Below are 27847 nucleotides of genomic sequence, written 5' to 3' on the forward strand. Positions count from 1 at the left end.
GCTTAGCCCCAGGCATTAACCAGAATTATTTGGGGTTGAAACGAAACATGGAAACTGCCCCACTTTTTTTTACAATGAGGATACAGAGAGGGGTGGGTGAAGGGAAAGAAAATTGAATTGTAAGCACATTAATTGAGCACCCTCTTTTTAAAAAACTTGTAATTTTATATAGGAGTACAGCTGATTGACAATGTTGTGATAGTTTCAGGTAGACAGCAGAGGGACTCAGCCATACATACACATGTATCCATTCTCCTCCCATCCAGGCTGCCCCGTGACGTTGAGCAGAGATCCCTGAATTGAGCATCCTCACGGTGCCAAGTGCTATAGCATTTAGCCTGTGTTATTTCAGTTCATCCACCAGGCAGTCTTACTAGGTTGGTGTTCTTATTCTCCATTTGCCAATGACAAATGTGAGATTCGAAAAGGACTGGATAATTTGCCCAAGGTCACACAACTGGAATGCAGCGAGTCCAAGATTGGAACCAGACCTTTCTATTTCCAAAGGAATTTTGGTCATTTCATTAAATCATGTGACTTAGCTCCCGTGTGATTTATGCAAGGTCACAGAGCTCACAGAGAACGTCTGAGATGTGAATGCAACCCTCCTCCCTTACCCGTCTTCTTCAGTGTGGTCAATTGCAAGGCCTTTTAAAATATATGGTTTTATAATCTGCTCAGGTTACAAAAATATTTGAAATGCAGACACCTCATTCCTGTAGCAGAAATATTAGACGTTGCTCAGGCAAAAGGCATCATCTGATAAACCAGCTACTCATAGTTTGTCATATCCAAGCATTGTGATAAACTACTGCTCACCATAGTGAATGTATTTATAAAACCATAAGAGCATATCAGAGTGGAAACTAAATCCCCTTTTTCTTATCTCTATAGAAATGTTTTCCCTTCTCAGCAAACAGGAGGGCACCAGGGCAGAAGGAAGGGAGATGCCGCCCCTCTTAAGTTTCCGATCTGATTTAGAGGTCACTCTTGCAAGCCAGGCATCCCCTTCTTGCTTCTCTGAGCTTTGAGGATCTCAGTCTTGGGTCAGGAAAGAGAGCAGAAAATGAGCATTTTTCCCCCTAGTGCTCATGTTTGCTGACCTTTGCTTAATAGGTATTTATGAGTTGCATCTATTTCCAAACTGTGAAGCTCTGGCAGGAATAATCAGTTTCACAGCATCAGGTACCTGTTGAACTATTATGTGCCAAGCATTCTGCAAAGCATTGTGCTTTGCATGAGTCATTCCATTTGATCTCCCAGCAATCCAATGAGGTCAATCATTTCCTTGTCCCCATTTTACAGATGAAGAGACTGAGGCTTAAAGAGGTGAAGTGGTGTGGTGAAGTTGTGCAGCTATAATATGACAAAACTTGTCATACAAATCTTTTCCAGCAGAACCTTCTGAAGACCCCAGAGAGACCTTTCGTTTTTAAAAAGAAGGTTGGTTGAGGCATTTATCCATTAGTTCCCATTCCCCAGTGGTTGAGGATTTTTCCTAGGAGAATTAATCCCCAATACTCCCAGGCTTTGTTTAAACTTGGACCAAACAGTTTCCTGAAGCCCTTGGATAAAATGCTGGGGCAGAAATCAGAAAGACACACAGTGCATGGTTTTGACTCATTCCAGCAGGGTCTATGAGGTCAGCTTAAAAATATTTGGGGCTATTTATGTGTGTTTGAGGGAGCTTGAAAATGTGTGGTCTGTGCCAACACAGGTCAGTATTACAGCCAACTCATATGTGGCTATTGCCATGAAATTAAAAGACACTTGCTCCTTGGAAGAAAACCTTTGACAAACCTTGACAGTGTATTAAAAAGCAGAGACATCATTTTGTCAACAAAGATCTGTATAGTTAAAGTTGTGATTTTTCCAGCAGTCATGTACGGATGTGAGAGTTGGACCACAAAGAAGGCTGAGCACCAAAGAATTGATGCTTCCAAACTGTGGTGCTGGAGAAAACTCTCAAGAGTCTCTTGGACAGCGAGGAGATCAAACCAGTCCATCCTGAACGAAATCAACCCTGAATATTCATTAGAAGGACTGATGGTGAAGCTGAAGTTCCAATACTTTGGCCACCTGATGTGAAGGGCCAACTGATTGGAAAAGAGTCTGATGCTGGGAAAGACTGAAGGCAGGAGGAGAAGGGGGCAACAGAGGATGAGATGGTTGGATGGCATCAGTGACTCCGTGGACTAAGAAAATTCTGGGAGATAGTGGAAGCCCAACGAACTTGGCGTGATGCAGTCCATGAGGTCACAAACAGTCAGACACAACTTCACGATTGAACAACAAAATAAAAATTCACTTCCCCCTTCACTAGTCACATTTCAGGCACACAAGAGCTTCATGTGTGTGGTGGGAACACTCTCAGGCAACAGGGATTTAGAACATTCCATAATCACAGAGAGTTCTGTTGGACAGTGCAGGGCTTCTAGTCACCAACATCTGGTCACTCAGTTCCATCACCATGACAGTTCAAGGACTTTTTCTTATCAAGGACTCTTCAATTGTGAAACACCTATTGTCCACCAAGCACAAGAAATAATACATTCCATATATGCTGTGCTGTGCTTAGTCACTCAGTCATGTCTGATTCTTTGAAACCTCATGGACTGCAGCCTACCAGGCTCCTCTGTTCATGGAGATTTTCCAGGCTAGAGTACTGGAGTGGGTTGCTATGCCCTCCTCTAGGGGATCTTCCCAGCCCAGGGATCCAACTCAGGTGTCCCACATTTCAGGCAGATTCTTTACTGGCTGAGCCACCATGGAAGGCCAAGAATACTGGGGTGGGTAGCCTATCCCTTCTCCAGGGGATCTTTCCAACCCAGGATTCGAACTGGGGTCTCCTGCATTGCAGGAGAATTCTTCACCAGCTGAGCTACTAGAGAAACCTCACATTCAATATATCCGCTCCCTCAATCCTTGAAATTCTAGAAGTGAACAGTACCCTCCTCTCATATGTAAGATGAGAGGATTAGAGCTTTAAAGGTCAAGATACTTACCCAGTGTAACTTGGGTGTGGTAGAGCTGTGATGTTAGACCAAGGTTGTTGTTGACTCACTTACGTCTAACTCTTGTAACCCCATGGACTATAGCCCTCCAGGCTCCTCTGTCCATGGTATTCTGCTGGCAAGAATATTGGAGTGGGTTGCCATTTTCTTCTCCAGGGGATCTTCCTGATGCAGGGATCAAACCCAGTTCTCCCTCATTGCAGGCAGATTCTTTATCATCTGAGCCTCCAGGGAAGACCAAGATACTAGGCTCAAAAATGAAGGCTCCTTCTGTAGGAAGCATTTGTTTCTCACTGAAGCCTTGCTACGTGTGTGTGAAATTTCCCATTGGCATTTTTAAATCAGTTGCTTACCCACTGTTTCAATCCTCTGCAGCTTGGGTGAATGGCGAGATGCCGGGCAAGCAGTCATGCCTCACTGCTTTAACTCACACGTGCACCCACATCAGGACTTTCCCTGGCAGTCCCATGGCTAAGACCCTGAGGATTTACCAAGTTAAATCTTTGGTTGAGGAACTAAGATCTGGCATGTCATGCTGCACGGTCAAAAACAAAAACAAAAAAAATTTTTAAATATATGTACATCCATGTCTACACACATTTGGTTTCCAGATGAGTGTTCTCCAGTACAAGAAATGAATAAAATATCAAAGATCTTTTATCTAATTAAAATGACATATTACTCCTAGAAAATATACAATGCACACTAAAACTGACAACTGTGAAATTTGCACATGGTGAAATGTGTTACAGTGGGAAAACGGATGGAAGAATCACAGCTTTTTAATAATGCTGAAATCTGCAAAAAAGAAAAGAAAAAAGACCCAAGGGAAAAATCAGAATGGGTAGAATGCTTGAAAGAAAGTAAAACATAGCAGCAAAAACTGTACTGACAGGCAAAGTCATTTGTTAATTACAAATTTGTTAGAAGACTCAAATTTTCTTGACAAAATTTAGATATGCAAAATTTTACCTGAGAATATTTAATTTGGTAAATAAAAAAATTAGTAATGTTTTTTAAAGGTCAAACACTAATCTTATGGATGAACCAATGTGATAAACACTTACTGTTGTTGTTGTTTATTCACTCAGTCATGTCCGACTCTCCGTGACCCCATGGATTATGTAGCCCGCCAGGCTCCTCTGTCAGTGGGATTTGCCAGGCACGAATACTGGACTGGGTTGCTATTTCCTTCTCCAGGTATCTTCCCAACTCAGCGATCGAACTTGGGTCTCCTGCAATGGAGGTGGATTCTGTGTGGTTTTACTTAATTATCAGATAAAACTGGGAGATTGGTATTAATATTATCCTCATCTTACAGTTGGTGAAACTGAGGCAAAGGGAGTTTATGGAACTTTCCTTGACCAATCATACAACTAGTAAAGGCTGAAGGTAGAAGAGAACCCAGGAAATTTGGTTGTAATGTTTTTGCTCCTGAATATTTCACTTTGTCATGCTTTTCGTTTGGTTTCTTTTTTATCTTTTCTGTGAAACTGTTTTCTGCACCTCTTTCAGTGCATATAAAATATTTTATATCTAACTATTTTAAAATATGTTTCTGTACTTTGTATTTCAAAATAACTTTAAACATGGAAATATTGTAGAAATAGACTAATAAGACTTTGGGACAGTTTGTGAATGTGTTGCAGACTTGACCTCCCATTATTCCCAAATATTTTAGTATTTTCCAAACCAAAGATACTCTCCTGAATAACTATGTAACAGACATCCAAATTGGGAAATTAACATTGATATATTTTTGCCACCTGATCCACAGATCCCATTCAGGTTTTGCCATTTGTCTTCATTGTGTCCTTTATAGAAAAGGGGGGACTTCCCTGGCCGTCCAGTGGTTAAGACTCCATGCTTCCACTGCAGGGGGTTCGGGTTCTATCCCTGGTCAGGGAACTAAGATCCTGCCTGCCACCTGGTGCTGCCAAAAAGAAAAACAGAATCAACTCCAGGATCGTTGTGCTTTATTTTAGCTACAATGTCTCTTTCAATCTAGAACAGTTCCAGAGTCTTTCTTTAACTCCATGACCTTCATCCTTTTGAGGATCTTCATCCTTTTGAGGATCCTCAAGCCAACTGTTTTGTAGACTATCCCTCAATTTGGGTTTATCAGATATTTTCTTGTTATTAGATTTGGGTTATATAAGTCTTTGGCAGGAAGACAGAAATGAAACTGTGTTCTCAGTACACTATATTTTGGATATTAATTGAATGGTACTTAGAAATCAAGATTTGGGCAGCAAGTGTGTTTATTACTATTGGAGTATTGCTTTTCCAAAAGTAGGAGATAAATATATGTGTGTACACACATCTCCATCTATATTGAAATCTATGAATTCATAATACTATTCTTATTTCAGTTCAGTGCCACATAAGATTCATGTATTTTTTCTCCCTTTCTGTATTTTTAAGTCTCTTATTCTACAGAAAGAAAACTGACTTGTACTGTGCTCAATAGTGTCACCTATCTGATCAAACTCCCCATATGTACAGTCTTTCACCATGACTTTAAAGATGCTTTTCTCACTGTATCCAGGCTCTGATCCACACGGGGCTGCTGACATCCCCTCACCACAGGCTTCCTGTCCAAAGCAATTTCTCTGTCCAAAGCACTGTCTTTAGAAAGGGAGACGGGGGAAAGAGGAGCAGGGAAGAAAGAAGAGAGGCAGGGAGGGAGGGAAGGAGAGATGGAAGGAAGGGACGAGAGAAGGAAAAAAGGGAAGGAGAAGGCAATAAAACAAATGAAACTGATTTTAGGGGAAAATTAGAATCCATTAAAAAAATTTAAGACATAAACTGATTTAATAGAATTCATATCAGAAAATTCTATGTGAAGGTCTATACTTTAAAATACTGAGTAAAAGCCCCCAGATATCAGAATTGTTGATTATCTGTCATAAGAATGATGGAGTTTACTATTCACCAGGTCAAAAAGTTGACATCAACACAATGGGGTTGGGCTTCCCAGGGGGCTCAGTGATAAACGTACCCACCTGCCAATGCTAGAGGACAGGGGTTCTATCCCTGGGCCGAGAAGGTCCCCTGGAGGAAGAAACGGCAACCCACTCCAGTATTCTCACTGGGATAATCCCATAGACAGAGGAGCCTGGCAGGCTACAGGCCATGGGGTCTCAGAGTCAGACACAACTGAGCACGCATCACATCACACAATGGGGTTAAATATTTTAAATCAGTATTTCTATAAACGTGATCCTGATGGAAATAAGACTAGTAAACATAAAATAGAAATCAGATGAAATGAGACTGCCTCTGAATGTATTATATCGATAACGGATCAAACACTGAATTGGCCTCATTAAGCTAATGACCTCAAAACAGTTCCTGATCCCTAAGACTATATCGTGAGGATTAAATGGATTGAAGGACATAATGTATGTCCAAGGTTTAGCCCATGGTACATCGCGGTGACTGTATAAATGATGTTGATGGAAATAAAGAACATTTCCAAGAATGAGTTCCAGGGCTTTTGGTTTGTCCCTGGAAGTGGGAAAGGGGCAGAGGTTAGCAGTAGTTTGCAGTGTACACACAGGAAGAATTCAGATTTAATGACTCCAGGTCTTATGACAAAGTCCATGCAGTCTGGTTTGCCAAAGGAGACCCAGATGACTGTATATTTCCCAATAAGTCAGCCACTGTGAGTTGATTAAAGACGATGAGCTGTAGGACCAAAGGCAAATGAAGGCATCAAAGAGATCTTTCGATGCGAAGTTGAGCAGCAAAGCCCACGTTGGCTGAGAGTGATAGAGCAGTCAGTGTCAGATGAAATGGATGAAAGGTACCTGCTGATGAAAGAGGAAGTATGTGGGAACCAATCTTACTCTGTCCAGGCCGGCATTTTCCACCTGGGTTTGAAGCTTAGATCAATGACATCTCCCCAGCTAACAGAATAAAGGCGTCTCCATTCTCATCAAGACAATTTTCAGAAGATGCCGTTTCAAGTGGAGGTTAGTGTTGCAGGAAGAACTTCCCGGATGATTTTCTTCTTTCTTGAGGCTGCAGAATACTAATGATGGTCAGGAGCCAGACTATAGAGAAAGAGCTGGGATAATACACAGAAAGTTGCTGAAACTCAGACCACGAAAACTTAGACTCATTGGCCTTTGAAACACTGCTTAACACGTTAAGCGCTCCATACGTACCTATTGAATGAAAGACTGAATGAATGTGTCTCAGATGCTGGAATGGTTTTCTCCTCCCAGTGCCCCTCTACCCATGACTTAGTTAAATTGTAGCCAAGGAATAAAAATAGCAACAGCTAAGAAGATGAACAACATCAGTTCAGTTCAGTTCAGTTCAATCCAGTCACTCAGTCCTGTCCAACTCTTTGCAACCCCATGGACTGCAGCATGCCAGGCTTCCCTGTCCATCACCAACTCACAGAGTTTGTTCAAACTCATGTCCATTGAATTGGTGATGCCATCCAATCATCTCATCCTCTGTCATCCTCTTCTCCTCCTGCCCTCAATCTTTCCCAGCATCAGGGTCTTTTCCAATGAGTCAGTTCTTCGCATCAGGTGGCCAAAGTATTGGAGTTTCAGCTTCAACATCAGTTCTTCCGATGAATATTCCTTTAAGATGAACTGGTTGGATCTCCTTTCAGTCCAAGAAGATGAACAACATAGGAAAGCTCAAATAACGTGGGGAAAATAGGAACAGCTGTCAGGGCTTCCCTGGGGGCTCAGCAGTAAAGAATCCACCTGCCAATGCGGGAGTCGTGGGTTCTAGCCCTGGCGGGGGAAGATCCCACATGCCGCTGAGCAACTAAGCCTGTATGCCACGACTACTGAGCTGGTGTTCCAGACTCCAGGAGCCTCAGCGACCGAAGCCTGCACACCCATGCTCTGCAACAAGAGAAGCCACCACAGTGTGACACCTGAGCACCACAACTAGAGAGTTCACCAGGTCTCCACAACAAAAAAAGGCCATGCGACAACAAAGACCCGGTGTAGCCACAAATAAATAAATAAAATTATAATAAAAAGAGAAGCTGCCAATGTGATTATAATTCGTGCACTAAATTAATATTTGTTGAGAGTTCTACTTGAAGTGTGATGTGTAGAAGTTGAGGATTGCAAAATTAAGCCATCTAAACCCATAGAGCTTATGGACCAGAAGGAGGTAGAAGTATAAATATCCATTCACCCTAGAAAATTTATTGACTACTTGCTGTATTTCAGGGGACACAGATACAAACAAGGCAAAGTTGATGGCCTCCACAAAGTTCATGGTCTGCAGGGGGAGACAGATAATAAAACAGAAAATTATGTCACTGTGAGAAGTGCTGTGCTAAAGGCACCTGTAGGGTCAGGATAAAACTGTATTAATCTACTTCTTCTGGGGTCCAGTGTGTAAGACTCTGAGCTTCCAGTGCTGAGGGTGCAGGTTTGATCCCTGGTCAGGGAACTAAGATCCCACACACCATAGGGTGGGCCAATAAAGTAAATAAAGCTGCATTTAGTTCAGATGGTTGGAGAATGTAAGTTATCAGCTCAAGAAGCATGGCAAGGTTCGTCACCAGGAATGTTGCTTGGTGAATTGTCAAGGCAGAGAGCTATCTATTTTCCCCCCAAATAGTAAACCAATTACTTAATCCCTAGAGATTGAATAAGCCTTCTGTCTCACACCAGTCTGAAACAGCATCTTTATTATGAAGTTGCTACCTTACTGTGTGAGTATCATATTAGCCTGTGTCAGTCTCTCTCCCCTGGTCCATTAGCCTGTCTCTTCTTGCATAATGCCATACTATTAAATTTATTGCCCTCCCACAGCTCTCACAGATATTAAACACAATCTCACCTTGTTACCTTGCTTAATTTTTTTTTTCCCTGGGCCAAATGTGTTTTAGAATCAGTTTGTCAAGTTTCCCAAAAAATGTCCTACCGGGATTTATGTCATAATTGCATTAAACCAGTAAATTAATTGAGAGAACCTGTTTATAATATCAACTCTTGCCTCTTAAGACGGTGATGTGTTTCTACATGAAGCCAAGGTTCTTGTGAGTGTTCCTCAGTACAGTTTTGTAATTTAATTCATATATTATGTTCATTCCTCCAGGGTTTAAAAACCAATTATTTTAGTTGCTATGGGGGAATGGGGTTGTTTCACATTATATTTTCTAACTGCTAATGGCTAACACATAAGAAAGCTGTTCATTTGTGTGTGTGTGTTTGTTTATTTTTGTGTGTAGCCACTGTACTTCCATTTCTTGTTCAGTTGCTCAGTCGTGTCCAACTTGTCTGGACCCCTTGGACTGTAGCAGACCAGGCTCCTCTGTCCTCCACCGTCTCCTGGAGTTTGCTCAAAGTCACGTCCATAGAGTCGGTGATTCCATCCAACCATTTCATCCTCTGTCACCCCCATCTCCTCCTCCCCTCCATCTTCCCCAGCATCAGGGTCTTTTCCAATGAGTTGGCTCTTCGCATCAGGTGGCCAAACTATTGGAGCTTCAGCTTCAGCATCAGTCCTTCCAATGAATATTTAGAGTTGATTTCCTCTCCTATAGGATTGAATGGTTTGATCTCTTTGCTGTCAAAGGGACTCTCAGGAGCCCTAGTCTTATTCTAAGGCTTTTTCAGGTATTTTTCCTGTGTTAGATAATCATATAAACAATGATAGTTCTGGACTGCCCGGCTGATCCAATGGTTAAAACTCCTCGCTCCCACTGAAAGGGGCCTGGGTTGGCTCCCTGGTCGATTGTATTTCATACAGTTCCTGGTTCATAGTGAGTTGTAGGATAAAGGTAGCTTTGATTTTATTGTAGTAGTGTTATGATTGTCTTCATGCTATTTTTCTAATAAATTAACAATATTTATGACCCTCTAAACTATAAGCTCCTACAGGGCAGACTTTATTGTTAGTTTTTGTGGTTTTTAGCCTACCCAGCATAGAGTTTCTAGGGTGTAGTCTAAATTTGCCTGAGTCACTCCCTTAGGGCCCCTGATGAAAAGGAGGGTTCAGGGACTCCCTGGTGGTCCAGTGGTTATGACTCTGCACTCCCAATGCAGGGGCCACAGGTTAAATCCCTGATCAGAGAACTAAGCTCCTACATGACACCCTTCATGTCCAGTGAATAAATTAATAACACTTCTACTAAACAATGTATCGTCCTTTAAAAAAAAAGTATACGTAGCAATTGAGCAGCTCCTGGTACTTGAAAATTATGGTGCCCAAAAGTATTAAAATGTGAAACTTAAAAACTTTGGCTGTTAAAAATATTATTAAAAAAAAGTTCTCAGCATTGTCAAAATTTGGGACTTCCCTGGTGGTGCAGTGGCTAAGACTCCACACTCCCAAAGCAGGGGGCCCAGGTTCCATCCCTGGTCAGGGAACTAGATCCCAAGTGAGTGTGCTCAGTCACTCAGTCATGTCTAACTCTTCAAAACCCCATGCACTGTAGCCTGCCAGGCTCCTCAGTCCGTGGGATTCTTCAAGCAAGAATACTGGGATGGGTTACTATTTCCTTCTTTGGGAGATCTTCCCAACCCAGGGATTGAACCTATGTTTCCTGAGTCTCCTGCATTGGTAGGCAAATTCTTTACCCTGTGCCACCTGGGAAGCCTGCACACCACAATGCAGAGTTTACTTGCTGCAACAAAAGATCCCATTTGACACAGCTAAGACCTAGAGAAGCCTAATTAATTAATTTAAAAAAAAAAAAAGGTGGCTTCAGGTTATCCACACCTAATCAGTTCAGTTCAGTTCAGTTGCTCAGTCGTATCCGACTCTTTGTGACCCCATGAATCGCAGCACGCCAGGCCTCCCTGTCCATCACCAACTCCTGGAGTTTACTCAAACTCATGTCCATCGAGTCGGTGATGCCATCCAGCCATCTCATCCTCTGTCATCCCCTTCTCCTCCTGCCCCCAATCCCTCCCAGCATCAGGGTCTTTTCCAATGAGTCAACTCTTCGCATGAGGTGGCCAAAGTATTGGAGTTTCAGCTTTAGCATCATTTCTTCCAATGAACACCCAGGACTGATCTCCTTTAGGATGGACTGGTTGGACCTCCTTGCAGTCCAAGGGACTCTCAAGAGTCTTCTCCAACACCACAGTTCAAAAGCATCAATTCAGCTTTCTTCACAGTCCAACTCTCACATCCATACATGACCACTGGAAAAACCATAGCCTTGACTAGATGGACCTTGGTTGGTAAAGGAATGTCTCTGCTTTTGAATATGCTATCTAGGTTGGTCATAACTTTCCTTCCAAGGAGTAAGTGTCTTTTAATTTCATGGCTGCAATCACCATCTGCAGTGATTTTTGAGCCCCCCAAAAATAAAGTCAGTCACTGTTTCCCCATCTATTTCCCATATCTATTGGACCAGATTAATTAATTTTTTAAAAAAAGGTGGCTTCAAGCTATCCACAACTATTGAACCAGAGTCTCCAGAAATCGGTCCCAGAACTAAGGGTTTTTAGTAATCATCAAGCAACTCTCTGTACCCTAATCTGATAGCACTGTCATAGTGACTAACACCATGAGTGCTCAGCACATGTCTACTGAATGATATGAATGAAAATAATTGCACTGGATCACACAGCTGGTTACGTGGTTCAGCAGGGAATTTACGAGGTATTTTATTATTAGGGACAAAACCAACCTCAGTTATAGAAAGTTGTTAAGACTTCCCAATCTATGATTCATTATTAAAACTCAAGGGCTTTAGGTAATAAGTAGTGCATAGTAGGCACTCAATACCTAGTGTTGAATTGGTGGGTGATACACGGACAGGAGGAAACCAGAGCCACAGTGCCAGCCCCTGAGCCCAGCAACGCTCCTCTGTGAACTCAGGGAAGAAGGGCAGATAAACCCCAGACTGTCCCTCTCGTACTCTCACCGTAGCATCTCAGCATCGCTTTTAAAGGAAACCCTCTTTTGTAGCATCAGCCCCATTGTTGCGGATGCACTCATTAATTTTGCTAATTAAAGATCCAAAATAATAATTTGTCTTTTCCACTTGAAGAGGTTCATCCAATTCCCAAATACGTGTGGTTTGTATTTGTTCTTTTTTCGATTATAAAAGTAACATATATTTATTGGAGAAAACTTGGAAGATAGAGACAAACATAAAAAGTAAAATGAAACGTCAGCCACAATCCCTCCACGTATTATTGTTATCATTTGAGGGCTGCTCTTGCCTTCCTGTTTTATTAGGATTTTTTTTACACACCTCATAAGTTGCAGAGCTCTGGTAAGTGCTGCTTACATTATAAAAAGGATTGAAAACATTATTTTCAACAGCTACATAACAGTCTATCATATGGAGTATGACATACCCTTTTATTCTCCTATTGGACTTTTGTAGCTTATTACCAGAGTCTCATTATTACAAAGGACGGTTTCTTGAGCATCCTTGTAGATGCACAGGTTAAATTTGTTTTCCCTCGTGATTATTTCCTTTTGATAAATTCCTACAAGTGGAGTTACTGTGTCAACAGGTAAGAGCATTTCTAAAGTTCAAGGTGTGTATTAGCTGCTTTTCACAGTGTTTGCAAAAATGTATGTCCCCTACGGTGAGTCTGATGGTATCTGTGTATGACATTTTCTGGTTTATTCATTCATTTATTGGGAACTGTTCTCCCCAGATAAAAGGAAGAGTCCTAAAAATTGGGAGAAGAGTTCAAAAAGCGTCGTTGGGGACTTCCCCAGCGGTGCAGTGAATGAGAGTTCGCCTGCCAATGCAGGCGACCCTGGTGCAGGAATCTCCCACCCGCGGCGGAGCAGCTAAGCCTGTGCACCACAGCTACTGAAGCCCACGTGCTCTAGAGCCCGGGAGCCGCAACTACTGAGCCTGCGCACCTAGAACGGGAGGAGCCGCCGCCGTGAAAGCCCACACTGCAACAGAGTAAACCCCCTCGCAGCAATTAGAGAAAGCGCTCACAGCAGGGAAGACCCAGCACAGCCAAAATAAACAAACAAATGTTTAATAATAATAATAATAAAAGCTTTGTCGGTCCTAGACAGCAGAAGCCCAGTTAAGTTTAGTTGCCTCACTTTCCCCTGACTTTTAAAAATTATTATTATATCTTTTGACCATACCGCAAAGCATGCGGGTTCTTAGTTCCCCAACCAGGAATCGAACCGTATCGAAAGTCTGAAGTCTTAACCACTGGACCCCCAGGGAAGTTCCATCCCTGAACTTTTATCTCAAAAGAACTGGGACTAAGCTGAATTTTGATTGGCATCTGCCATTTGATAGTTTGACCCCACAGATCATGCTCTGCTTTGGGTGTGGAAAGGAGTTTGAGTTTATGAAGAAAGATAGGTGAAAGTGAAACTAATGCGTATGAATTGAGTCCCAGGATTCTGGGAGGAAATTTTGATTCCATCACGGACCAGCTGTGAATTTGGACACATCACTGACCTTTTCAGCCTCAGTGTCTTTTTTAAAAAATATTTACTTATTAATTTGACTGTATCAGGTCTTAGTTGTAGCACCCAGGATCTTCGTTATATTGTGCAAGAGCTTTAGTTGCAGCACACAGTCTTAGCTCCCCGACCAGGGATTAAACCCGCGTCCCCTGCATTGCAAAATGGATTCATTCTTTCTTTTTCTATTCCTTTACTTTTTAATTGGAGGATAATTGCTTTACAATACAGTGTTGGTTTCCGCTGCACAAAAAGGTGAATCAGCCATAAGTATACATATATCCCCTACCTCTCGAGCCTCCCTCCCATCTCCCCAATCACATCCTACCCATTAAACCTCATCCCACCCTTCTAGGTCATCACAGAGCACGAGGCTGAGCTCCCTGTGTTATGCAGAGGCTTCCCACTAGCTACCTGTTTCACACAAGGTGGTGTATATATATATATATGTCAACGTTACTCTTTCAGTTCATCCCACTCTCTCATCCCCCACTGTGTCCACAACTTCGTCCTTTAAGTCTGCATTTCTATTCCTGCCCTGCAAATAGGTTCATCAGTACCATTTTTCTAGATTCCATTCAGTTCAGTTCAGTCACAGTCACGTCTGACTCTTTGTGACTCCATGGACTGCAGCACGCCAGGCTTCCCTGTCCATCACCAACTCCCAGAACTTGCTCAAACTCATCTCCATCAAGTCGGTGGTTCCATCCAACCATCTCATCCTCTGTTGTACCCTTCTCCTCCTGCTCTCAGTCTTTCCCAGCAACAGGGTCTTTTCCAATGAGTCGGCTCTTCGCATGAGATGGCCAAAGTATTGGAGCTTCATCATCAGTCCTTCCAGTGAATGTTCAGGACTGATTTCCTTTAGGATTGACTGGTTTGATCTCCTTGCAGTCCATATATATCCTAGATTCGGTATATATGCATTCATATACAATATTTGTTTTTCTCTTTCTGACTAATTTCACTCTGTATAACAGGCTCTAGGTTCATCCACATCAATTCTACTGACTCACATTCCTTCCTTTTTATGGACAAGGCAGATACTTAACCGCTGGACCACCAGAGATGTCCCAGCCTCGATGTCTATCAAATGGGGCTAGTATTAGTACCTGCCTCATCATAGATCCGATATGAAGATCAAATGTCATCATCCACGGAGAGAACTTAGCTATGAGACATCACTGTTTGATAGATGGGGAAACCGAGTCAACGAGTGATCCAATCATGTCACATAGCGCATTATTTGTGGAACTTTCAGGGAAAACCAGCCCCATCTGGACCCCAGTGGGTCCAAAGCCGGACCCATCAGGGATTAAACCCGTGCCATTCTGCTTCTCCGTCTCCTCCCTTCCCTGCAGGACCTCTCGACTGCCCCCAGAGCTGCTCTCAGAGGGACGAACCGCAGCCTAAGCCCATGGTGAGCAGTGTTCATTTGTGTCTCAGCCTTGGACTCCCTGCTCAGGTGTCGGACCTCCTCTGAGCCACGAGGAAGGGATGTTGAGAGCTGATAAGGCTCCGCTGTCATTGGAGAGAAACGGATGAGACAGAGATGGTCTTTGAGCCCATCCGTGGTGATGAATGAAGAGCTGTGAGCTGCTCCTCAGACCCATTTGAAACAACAGAATTCCCTCTGCCGAGTGTGTCTCCTATTAAGCCTTCCTTTGTGTGGGGCCAACAATGGGCCGTGATCACCTCGGCTGGTGAAAGGGAACAATATGCCTCCGAGGGAGTACAAGGTGGCATTTCTCTGAGACACCTTTTTTTAGGTGAGCTGTCATTGAAATATGGGGACGGGGGACCATGATAAGCAAACTGTTTCTGAACACAGAGTTATGCAAAGAAGATGATAAAGAGGGAAGCTTTCTGAATAGCCCCACGGGCACTTGGCTGTGAGAGGATGAGAAGGAATTTTTTATGATTTTGCACAAGAATGAGGATGGAGCCGTGAAAGTGGGACTTTTACCCATGATAATCTCTCAAGGTACCGCTTCCTGAGCAACACCATCAACACTCTCAGCATTGCTTCCTCCTCTTCCTGGTCACCACCACCAGCATCACCACCGTGGGTACCATTTTTAAAGTGCTTATGATGGGCTGGGTCTTCATGTCCACTCTCTCATAGTGTTACCTTCCTTATGGGAAAGGAAACTGAGGCTCCAAGAAGGTAAGGAAGTTGCCATTAGTCCCATGGTGTGTAGAAAAGAATTTAACCTTGCCCAGAGAAAGATGTGGCTTCCCTGATAGCTCAGTTGGTAAAGAATCCGTCTGCAATGCAGGAGACCCCAGTTTGATTCCTGGGTCAGGAAGATCCCCTGGAGAAGGGAAAGGCTGCCCACTTCAGTATTCTGGCCTGGAGAATTCCATGGACTGTATGGTCCATGGGTTCGCAAAGAGTTGGACACGACAGAGCGACTTTCATGTTCAAGGAAAGATGTGGTCTTTGCCTTGAGTATCGGAGAGATAATCTCTAAGCCCTTAGAATGGCATGCCTGGGGGAGTACATTTGGGCTTCCCAGGAGGCTCTAGTGGTAAAGAACCCACCTGCCAAAGCAGGAGACGTAAGAGACACGGGTTTGATCCCTAGGTTGGGAAGATCGCCCTGAAGGAGGGCATGGCATTATTCATGCCTGGAGAATCCCAGGGACAGAGGAGGCTGGTGGGATATAGTCCATGGGGGTCACAAAGAGGTGGACATGACTGAGTGACTTAGCAGGCACACAAACAGGAGTACTTTTGACATTTAGGGGTCTTCTGTCATACCACGTGATTTAGGATGGGGGCTGAGTCACACATATCAGTTCAACTTCCAGAAGTCTGGAGACTGAAATCAGACACAAGAATGGTCAAACAAGCCTATGAGATTTAGCCCCAATAACACTGAGGCCCCAATAACACTGAGGCCTGGGTGCGCTTCCCGGGTTGGCAAGACTCCATAGGTATTGTCACACATGGTTGCCAGGAAAAGTTTTGTCCTTGAGCTCGCTGGAAGGTCACCACCAGAAGCCCTATGCCTGCCACTCTCCTGGACTCTGTCCCATGGGTCTCTTCCCCTTGACTGATTTTTATCTGTATGCTCTCACTGTTATAAATCCTAAGTGTGAGTTTTACAGCTTTCACTGAGTTCTGTGACTCCTTCTAGTGAATTACCCCACCTGATAGTTGCCTTGTGTGTGCGTGTTCGAAGTCACTTCAGTCGTGTCCAACTCTGGACTATAGCCCACCAGGCTCCTCTGTCCATGGAATTCTCCAGGCAAGAACACTGGAGTGGGTTGCCATTCCCTTCTCCAGGGGATCTTCCCCACCCAGGGATTGAACCCACGTCTTTCATGTCTCCTGCGTTGGCAGGTGGGTTCTTTACCACTAGAGCCACCTGGGAAGCCCAAGAGTTGCCTTAGGGACCCCCAAAATTCCAATTAATGTCAAAAGTAAGGGTGGTTTTGGGAATTTCCAAACTCGGCATTTGGTGTCCAAAGTGAGGGTGGTCTTGTGAATGGCACACATGGGTAGAGTGATATTTGAACGCTGGTTGATCTGACTCCAAGTCCACTGGTCTTTGATGAAATAGTTTATGGGAGCAAGTCTCAACCACAGTCTCAAACATGGCTATGTATGAAGATTACATGGGAGTTTGTCAAATAAATGGATAACTGGACCCCATCTCAGTCCTACTGAAAGAGAATTTCTAGGAGTTAACATCACGGAATGGCTACTGTTTGGTTTTAATAAAGTCTCTGATTGATTCTCATAGGGTTAGCCTGGCACCAGTCCACAGATGCTGGTAACAACATTGCTTCATGAAAGTCCATTTGCTCCAATGTTTCAAAGGCATTTTCCTACTCAAGCATTTAGTTCTCACATGTGATGAATCCCTCAAAGCATTTGGGATTCTCCTTGAGGGTGGGGACAGTAGCTTTTTATTTTTGCATCTTTCATATCCAGCATAGAGACTGGCACATCAGGTGTTTGTCAGATGAATGAATTAATATATTTCTGGTCTGACAACTTCATAACTAACTACATTATCTGGTGCAAATGATTGTGAAATAAATTAATAATTATTGCTATTATTTAACACTAAAGAATAAAATTATTAATTAATGTATTTAAGTGTGACACTGTTAGTTGCTCAGTCATTTGTGACTCTGTGATGGCATGGACGATAGCCTGCCAGGTTTTTCTGTGCATGGAATTCTCCAGGCCAGAATACTGGAGTAGGTAGCCATTCCCTTCTTCCGAGGATCTTTCTGACTCAGGGATTGAACTGGTGTCTCCCGCATTGCAGGCAGATTCTTTACCATCTGAGCCACCAGCGGAACTTAAGTGTATTTTAATTAAATATTTGATTAAAATTAGCAAAAATTAGTATTAAATAATTTTTTACAATATAAGGGCTAACAGGAAAGAAAACTTAATTAACCTCAGTGTACCTCTGACTTCCCACTCTGAAACTGCCACATCACAAAGACAGAGCCTCAGACAGATCCACCCCCCTTGGAGGAAGGAAAGGACTTGGTCAAGAGGTCGGATCACTGAGTACCCCTCTTTCCCTCAGCGCCGCACCAGGCACCCCATGTGTCATTTCATTTCCTCCACAGGTAACTGTCCGGAAGGGTCTTTAAACCTGCTGTTTTCTCAGCTTACAATGCTTGATTCCTGGTCTTGGTTCTTATTCATCCTTAAGATCAGAATCTCACGGACATGAACACACCTTCCTCCAAACCAGGTGCCTTCTCTCTATTCTACACTCTCAGAGCAGATGTTGTTCCATCTATGGGACTGATCTCTTGGAATTTCATCTGCTCGTCTATGCAATGCTTCTTTCTTTTCTCCTAAGTGCCACTGTAATGAGCAAAGGGGACCCTTCAACTAGGACAGGGATTGTTTTTACTCCCAGGACCCAGCACAACGCCTGACACCTGACAGCTTCACAGACCCACTACTGAATGGATAAATGAACCCTCGGGTGGGCTTCCATGGTGGCTCAGAATCCACCTCATCTGCCAATGCAGGAGACCGGGTTCGATCCCTGGGTGGGGAAGATCCCCTGGAGGAGGGCATGGCAACCCACTCCAGTATTCTTGCCTGGAGAATCCCGTGGACAGAGGAGCCTGGCGGGCTACGGTCCACGGGGTCACAAAAAGTCAGACAGGACTGAGTGATTAAACAATGTGTTATATTTAAGGCTTGTGGAGGGAAGTCTTGCCCCAGGTTGCATGTCCAGGAAGCTGCAAAGGTGGGGCAAAGGTCCTCTCGATTCTGACGTCTCTGCTCTCTTCTCCTCCATCCCTGCCTCCTCCTGGAAGGACTGGGAAACTCAGAGCAGACTGAAGAAGACCCTGTCAGGGGCAGCTGCCATCTCACAAGCCGAGGAGGCAGGAGCTGCAGAGAAAGGATAAAGGGCTATTTATTATCCACTGGGTTTTAGAGGGAGAGTCACTTTAGCAGGTTATTTCCCAGAGACCAGGGATTTTGACCCTTCATTGAGAAAAGTGTCACACGGGGTAATGCGGGTTTATGAACTGCTCTGCTGGCCTTTGGGGAAGTGGAGAGTGTAAGGAGAGAGGCTTTAAATGGGGTCAAAAGAGGACCCCATTAAAATGGCATTCAGCTGAAATCCAGGCTCTGACAACAGCACCTCCATTTTGAAAGGGAGGAAAGGCTATTTATTCAGCTCAGCAATCTCATTTTATGGTCCTGAAGGCAGTGGGATGGAATGAGATGCACATGGGCTTTAAGGGCAAAGAGGCTGGGAATGGATCTCAGATGTGCTGCTTGTGAGCTGTGTGATGTAGGGAAAGTTGCTTAACTTCTCTGTGCCTCAATTTCCTTGTTGGGAATAGGAGGACAATACCTATATTGCATGGCATTGGGGGGATAGTCAACAAGACAAAGAACTTAAAAACACCTAGCAGGGTTCCTATCACAACCCAGACACTCAGGAGACCTTAGGTCTCATTGAATGAAAGGTACTCATTTGAATTAAGGCCTCCATTGTTAGAATGGGAGCAGACAACTGGGATCATGAAAGGAGGATAACGAGGAACTAGTGACCCTTAGGGTCTCCCCCAAAACAAGGATATCCTGGTTTTCCTTCACATTTTCTGTCTTTGAGTATTAACGTACACCAGATCCATGTTTTGGATGCAATCATTTGACAGGGGCTTCCCCAGTTGCTCAGTAGTAAAGAATCTGCCTGCAATGCAGGAGACCCAGGTTCAATCCCTGGGTCAGGAAGATTCCCTGGAGGAGAGCATGACAGCCCACTACAGTACACTTGCCTGGACAATTCCATGGACAGAGGAGCCTGGTGGCCCCCAGTCCATGGGTTCGCAAAGAGACTGACACAACTGAAGGGGCTTAGCATGCAAGCATGCATGCATTTGACATCAAAGCTTGAATAAACTGCACCCTTAGCATTTCCCTGGGAATTTTCCAAAGTGATGATAAGTGACATCTTCAAGGTTCTGACTTTGGCTTGGAGCTATCGGAATCACCCAATCGAACTACTTTAAAATTTTTTTATTTATTAATTTATTTATTTTTAGCTGTGCTGTGTCTTTGTTGCAGCTCAAAGGCTTCTCTAGTTTCAGGACATGGGCTTTGGAGCACGTGGGTCAGTAGTTGCAGTGAATCGGCTTAGTTACTCCAAGGCATGCGGGATCTTAGCTCCCCCACCAAGGATCAAACCCATGTCCCCTGCGTTGGAAGGTGGATTCTTAACCACTGGACCACCAGGAAAGTCCCCTAATTTGGTGTGGACAGTTACAGCAATAGCTAGCATTCTAGGGATCAATGCTTACCCTGAGTCAGAAAATGGATTAACATCCAGGCATTAATGTATTCACAGCGTTTGATCCTCACAAACTAAAAAGCTCGATACTGTTTTTAACTGAGGCTCAGAGAGGTTGCCCAAGATCACATAGCTGCTAAGTGATGGGATTTAGATTTGAAGCAAGCAGTCTAACTCCACAGCCTTTGCTCAAAGCTTCTAGGATGCATCTCTCCCAATTGAGTGGGCCTCTCCTCTGTAGTAAGTCCTGCGATGTTTAAGCCCAGAGATAATGATGCTGAATCCGGCCTCTGTACATGGACAACAAATTAAATCTTGAAGACAGAGTTTTGGGTGAAGCAGAAAAGAACAGCTTTATTGCTCTGCCAGGTGAAGGGGGCCGCAGTGAACTAATGCCCTCAACATTGAGCTGGAATGGGTAGTGAGAAGTCTTGTCTGTTCAGGTGTGATCTTGTGGACAGTCTTCTGATTGGTTGATGGTGAGGTAATCAGGAGTCAGCATGATCAACCTTCTGGTTTCAATGGTCTGAGGTCTACGTGCTTGTGGGCAGCATGCAACTTCTCCCACCTGGTGGGGGTTACAGTATCTGCAAAACAGACAAAGATATTATTGTGTGTATCCCTTGACAGGGAATCAGGACCTGCCCCACGGCTGCAGAACTGTTTCTTGACTACTCCTCCATTGTCTTTACATCCCTCCCCTTTCCTTATTCAGTTCAGTTCAGTTGCTCAGTTATATCCGACTCTTTGTGACCCATGGACTGCAGTACACCAGGCTTCCCTGTCCACCGCCTGTTTGAACCTGCCTGATGGAACTTAAGTTGCTTAAGTGACTTAACTTTTTACAAATTTGTTCCAAGCCCAGTGATATATTTATTTTATTTTATTTTATTTTATTTTTGGCATGTGGGATCTTCGTTCCCTGACCAGAGATTAAACCTGTCTGTGCCCACTTTAGTGAAAGCGTGGAGTCTTAACCACTGGGCCACCAGAAGTCTCTCCAAGCCCAGTATTTTTTTTTAATCTTTCTGTATTTGAAATTTTTCATTTATGCTTATTCTCATTTTAAGCAGATTTCTGATGGCACCTCATCTAGCAGCTTTTTTTTTTTTAATCCTGTGATTTTTTTTTCAACATCAAAGTGATTTTTGAAGAAGTACGTTATCTAAAATTTACAAATCAATGGATTGGGCCCCTTGGGGGTGGGGGAATACTTGTCGCAGCAAAGGGACTCTAAAGCAACTAATTTGGGCAGTGGAAAGAACATAAAAAATATGCGTGCACAGAAGCATGGGCCAGCAGAGACTCAGGACAGTGATGGGTTTGATCTTTTCCGTCTGAGTTCATTTCCAAATCTGTTTTAAAGGTAGGCCCCTGTGTGCTGAGTTAGCATCTCTTCTCTGCATTTGAGTTAATATTGTTTTCTATATGGGGCTTTGAGTTCCTCAGACAGTTGTGTGACAACTATAAATTGGCACCTGCCAGGAGCATTTGCCTGGGCTTCCCCGGTAACTCAGTCAGTAAAGAATCCTCCCATAATGCAGGAGACCCAGGTTCAATCCCTGGCTCAGGAAGATTCCCTGGAGAAGGAAATGGCAACCCACTCCAGTATTCTTGCCCGGAAAATCCCAGGGACAGACAGTCCACGGGGTTGCAAGAGTCAAGTGAAACTTAGCGACTAAACCACCACTAAGAGAATTTGCCAGGGACTGAACATCAGAAAGAGCATTTGCCATCTGCCCGTGCTGCTGAAGCTGCTGACCTCTGACACTCAGGGAAGCACTCTGTGCTCCAGGGAAACTGGTGGAACAGGTCTTTAAATAGCTGTATATTTTCAGGAATTGATTTCTTGATCCCAGTCCTTGCATCTCCTCATATCTAGAACAGCACTAAACCCCTTCATGGTGACATCAGCTCCTCCTGACTAGCAGAAAGCCCTTTGTAAAATAAGCACTTGATTGTATTGAACTCCCCTTTCACCATAAAGAAGGCTGAGCACCAAAGAATTGATGCTTTTGAACTGTGGTGTTGGAGAAGACTCTTGAGACACACTTGGACTGCAAGGGGGTCAAACCAGTCACTCCCAAAGGAAATCAACCCTGAACATTCACTGGAAGGACTGATGCTGAAGCTGAAGCTCCAATACTTTGGCCACCTGATGCAAAGAGCTGCCTTATTGGAAAAGACCCTGATGCTGGGAAAGATTGAAGGCAGGAGAAGGGGACAAAAGAGGATGACATGTTTGGATGGCATCACTGACTCAGTGGACATGAATTTGAGCAAGCTCTGGTAGATGGTGAAGGACAGGGGAGCCTGGTGTGCTGCAGTCCATGGGGTCCCAAAGGGTTGGATACAACTGAGTGACTGAATAACAACAACCCCCTTCACCAAAATCTTATATGTTGGCCTTCCCCCTGGCTACCTCTTTGGAGCGGTCTCTCAGCTATCTGAGGTGTTGTCTCCCAGGCTGCAGTCCCCATTTTGCTCCAAATAAAACTTAACTTGCAGCTCTCACATTGTGCCTCTTATTGTAGTCTGCATGTGTCACAGAGGGGTGTCCCTCTCCCAGTGTTAGGGCCAAACTGAAGCCAGGACAGGCTCTAAGGGGCAGGCTAGGCCTGAGGCTTAGTCTCTAGGAAAGCTGAGGCACTGGGAACTCCCGCAGGCAGTGTAGCTCGGCCAATCAGAAAAAAATCCCCGTAGCCCCCCACCCATGCCAGACCTGAGCCAATCCGGATAGGGATGCAAGGTTTAAAAGTCCCACGCATGTGTACGGTTTAACCAATCAGCTATGCTGTTATAGGAACAAAGAACCGTCTGTATAAAAGTAGATGTGATTCAGAGCTCGGGGCTCTCGTCAACACTCCACTGCGCTGGATGAGACTTGAGCCCTAGGTCGAGCTAGCGATAAACCCCTTTATGCTTTTGCATTGCTGTGGATGTCTTATTCTCTCAGTTTTGGGGACTCGGACACTGGGCATAACACCAGGACCTGAGAAGGGCAGCAAGTCTTGGAATGCGTGGAGTCACACCTGTGCGGCTGCAGCAAACTGCTGCCCATTCGTACTCTAGGCTGATGCTTGGTGATGATGTGTTTGTTATTGGAAAATTCAACCACTCCTTGGCTTGTCCAGATGTTGCAGGAAGGGGGACGGCCCGAGAGTGGACTCTTGTCTAACACTCGGAAATGAATTGTCTGATGAGACGCACATGCTGATAAAGAGATTTTATTGGGAAGGGGCCCCCCACGCAGGGAGCAGGAGGGTAAGGGAAGCCAGGAAGACTGCTCTGTCATGTGGCTCGCAGACTCGGATTTTATGGAGATGGGGTTAGTTCCTGGGTTGTCTTTGGCCAATCATTCAGACTCATAGTCCTTCCTGGTGGTGTAGGCATTGCTCAGCCATGATGGAAGCCAGAGAGAAGGATTCTGGGAGGTGGTCAGTCACGTGGTGTCTCCTTTTGACCTTTCCCGAATTTTTCCAGTTGGTGTGGCTTGTTAATTCTGTGTCCCTTACCAGGGCCTCCTGTTGTAAAATAGCTCACGTGAATGGTCACTGTGGTGGCTGACCAGGGTAGGCAGTTTTGGTCAGTGTGCTTCCCCTAACACAGATGCTGCCCTGTGACAGTCATGTCCAGGCAGCAGGCAGAGGCAGAGAAGTCATAAAATGCAAGGATGTGCACGCTTCTCATAAAGTTACTCTTCAGGCAAGTTATCTTTTAAATACAGGAAAGGATGAGCTTGTTTCCCCATGACACCATGCTGTCAAAGGCTTGGTGTTAGAAGGATACAAGAGATATGAAAGACACAAGCCCAGTCTCCCCTAGGAGATTTTATGTCTATATCGACTTTAAAAATATTCACAACCTGAAAGCTGAGAGTTATGTTTTAATCAGTGGGCATTTTTAGGACCTCGATTCCAGAAGGCAGCATCTTAAGTAACCCTGACAGAACTGCTCTGAGGAGGAGGAGGGGAAGGTGCCAGCTTATATAGAAGTCATGCAGCAAAGGGCAGGTAGTGTGAACATCAAAATGTGTGCAAGTGTTAGGTCACTCAGCTGTGTCTGACTCTTTGTGACCTCATGGACTGTGTAACTCACCAGGCTATTCTGTCCGTGGAACTCTCTAGGCAAGAATACTGGAGTGAGTAGCCATTTCCTTCTCCAGTGGATCTTCCAGTCCCAGGGATCGAACCTGGGTCTCCTGCATTGCAGGCAGATTCTTTACTGTTTGAGCCACCACGGAAGCCCAAACATCAAAAGATTACTATTAATGAAAGGAAACCAGATATCCCAAGTTAGGGAATTGAGTGCTTTTCTGTGTATGGGAAGATGCAAGAGTTTGGGTTCACCTAAACCACTCCTTTCACATAAATCTCAGCTATGTGGGGCCAGTATCCTGAGTGTTTTCACATCCTGAGCTCCTTTGGGGTTTATCATAGGGAGTGGCTGCAGTCTGCTGGCCGCCAGATCACAGATGGTCTTCTCCTTCCTGAGTGCCCTTGAGTGAGTGAGTGAGTGAGTGACAGTTGCTCAGCTGTGTCCAACTGTTTGTGACCCCATGGACTATACAGTCCATGGAATACTGGAGTGGGTAGCCTTTCCCTTCTCCAGGGGATCTTCCCAGCCCGGGGATCAAACCCAGGTCTCCTGCATCAGGGCTCAGCAGTTCACAGAGCAGGGCTGCAATCGCTGATGACTGTGACTTCCTTGTTTACTGATATGGCAGAAATGCTCCATTTCTCATCTATTTCCTCCAAGTTCTGTAAACCATTCATGGTATTATTAAAAATAAACAGCTGACATTTACTACTTATTGGTGAAGTCACGGCGAAGGAAGAAATTTCCTCTCTCCTGCTAGGTTCTTCTGGCTGGTCTAAGAATTAAATTGACCTGAGACAGATTAATGGAAGTAAATCAAACAAAAATTTAATAATATATATAGATGGGAGAGAGACTTCCCTGGAAGAGGACATGCAACCCACTCCAGTATTCTTGCCTGGAGAATCCCATGGACAGAGAAGCCTGGTGGGCACAGTCCATGGAGTCGAAAAGAGTCAGACATGACTAAGTGACTGAGCTCAGACATGACTAAGCGACTAAGCGCACACACATATAGATGGGAGAGACCCAGGAAAACACCCTGACATGGTGCAAGCCCTCACCTTAAACATCATCTTGAACATGTCAGCCTAGAAAAATGAGCTGAAATTCCAAATATGAGGCTTGAGATCTAAGGGCCACAAAATATGGCATGGAGGGAATGAATTAGAGAGGAAAGGGGACTCCTTGGGGCCCAGAGTAGTCTAGGACTACTTACTTCCAAAAGAGAGTAACTGCCGCAAGAGAGCATGTCACATTGGAATTTGGCTACAAAACGATGATCATGGGCCAAAAAAAAAACCAGGAAGACTGTAAGACCTGGCTTCTCACCTTGGCCCTGCAGCTGCCCCTTTCTCTGTGGCTCAGGCAAGTCATGTCCCCTCTTTGAAAAGTTGCTGTCTCTTTTGTCAAAAGAAGTCATTGGGACAAAAAGATCATTGTCACCAAGAGGCAGTTTTGCAAGGTAATTAAGAACGTTAATGCAAGTTCATATGCCCGACATACAAATGAGGACAAACGGAAGCATCAGAGCTTGGAGCAGAGGAAGATTTACGGCAGGGTCAGGCAAGGAGCTGTGGGTGGCTCAGGCCCTAAAAAGCCCTGAGCTCCCCAAAGAATTTCAGCAAAGCATTTTTAAAAGCCAAGTGAGGGAAGGAGGCTGCAGGGTACCGGATCAGATGGTGCACAATTCTCTGACTGGCTGATGGTGAGACAGCAGTCACAGGGGTTAACTTTATCCCTCCTCAGGCTTCAGGAGCCCTGGGGCTATATGCTTATGGTCCTCGAGTAGTTAACATCTTCCGTTTCTTGGGGGTAGACGGCTTCAACCGCAAAACAACTCAGGAACTGTGCACCAAATACCTAGACACTTCAGAGAGGAGCTAAAGGAGAGGATATAGGGGAAGATGTGTCCCCAATCTTCCCTCCCCAGCACCTCCCCCTGAACCGGGAAGGCCCCATGGGGTCCTGTCCGGTTACAAGGACTTTGGTTCTGGGGTGAGACACCCAGGTTCAGACCTGATCTAACATGTATTAGCTCTTTACCTTTGAAAAACAGGGTAAATAAAAGCTGCATTTCATGGGGGTGGTTTTGAGATTTAAATGAGATGCTGAATATATAATGCTCAGCAGGCTTCCAGACTCAGTGTGTGTGCCTGGTGTCATCTACTGCTATCCTTTTCAATGGAGGAGCAGAACCAACAAACAGTGGATTTCTAGGATTCACCAGAAAAAGCCTTCTGTATCTGCTGATTCTTCAGGTCTACATGGGAGCAGACTTTACTGCTTGGCCTAGAAAAGCCCCTGTTCCCCTGGGAGAGCTTTGAAGAGGGATAACAGGATCATGGTGGCTCCATTACCTAAGGAACACCCCGTGTGTCTGGGTGTTTCATATCCTTTTTACCTGAAGAAGACTATCAAGCTAGACAGCCTTGTATACTGGTTAGAGAACAGTCCTGAATAGTCGACATAAAACAGAAGGAGAGATGGCTTTGTCACTGAATTCATCCAGCCTGAAGTGAGAGTGTTAGTCACTCAGTTGTGTCGGACTGTTTGTGACCCCATGGACTGTAGCCCGCCAGGCTCCTCTGTCCATCGATTCTCCAGGTAAGAATACTGGAGTAGGCTGCCATGCCCTCTTCCAGAGGATCTTCCTGACCCAGGGATCGAACCTGAGTCTCTTACATCTCCTGCATTGGTACGTGGGTTCTTTACCATCAGTGCTACCTGGGAAGCTTCTTGAGGTCTTGTGGCTGGACTCATAAATAAAACTGACACTGTTGTAGCCACGCATTCCGGGAAACAAACTCACTCAGAAGGACAATGCAGATAGTGGAATGCAGTGTGTTACACCTGCGGGCCCACGGCAGAGTCTCCTCGTAGCCAAGGACCCCAGCCAGATTTTGTGAAAACCTTATATACCCTAAGTGTATGAGCCCAAACCCACCTCCCTAAATTCCCTGAAACTAGTCTGAACAAAGGAAAGGAAAGATACAATCAAAGTTAACCCGTGATTCATATGCCTTAAGTCTAGGTAGTTAACAGTGGACAATTATCAATAGGCCTGTGGTCATATCCCAGTAAGCATAATAGAATTTATGATTCTATTCTGTTACACAGATAATTAGGGTATTCTTTTAGGTGACGGAGAGTCTAGGTACGAGCCCTGGGACTCTTCCATCCAGGGAGCCCTGGTTTTCCAGTTTGTATGTCGTTTCCATAGATACTGGGCGTATAGCTCAAAGTCCACAGTCCAGCCCAAGATGGAGTCCTGCTTTCAAGACGGAGCCTGTTCTGTCTGTTTACTCCCTCAACACAAGACAGAGAAACAGGAGGAAAAGAGACAAATGTAATTTGTGTGCATGGAAATCTCAAAGAAATAGATATCACTTTTCACTTTCATGCATTGGAGAAGGAAATGACAACCCACTCCAGTGTTCTTGCCTGGAGAATTCCAGGGACGACAGAGCCTGGTGGGCTTCCGTCTATGAGATCACACAGAGTCGGACACGACTGAAGTGACTTAGCAGCAGCAGCAGCA

This window comes from Capricornis sumatraensis, chromosome 3, assembly GCF_032405125.1.
Source record: "Capricornis sumatraensis isolate serow.1 chromosome 3, serow.2, whole genome shotgun sequence".
In the NCBI taxonomy this organism is placed as follows: Eukaryota; Metazoa; Chordata; class Mammalia; order Artiodactyla; family Bovidae; genus Capricornis; species Capricornis sumatraensis.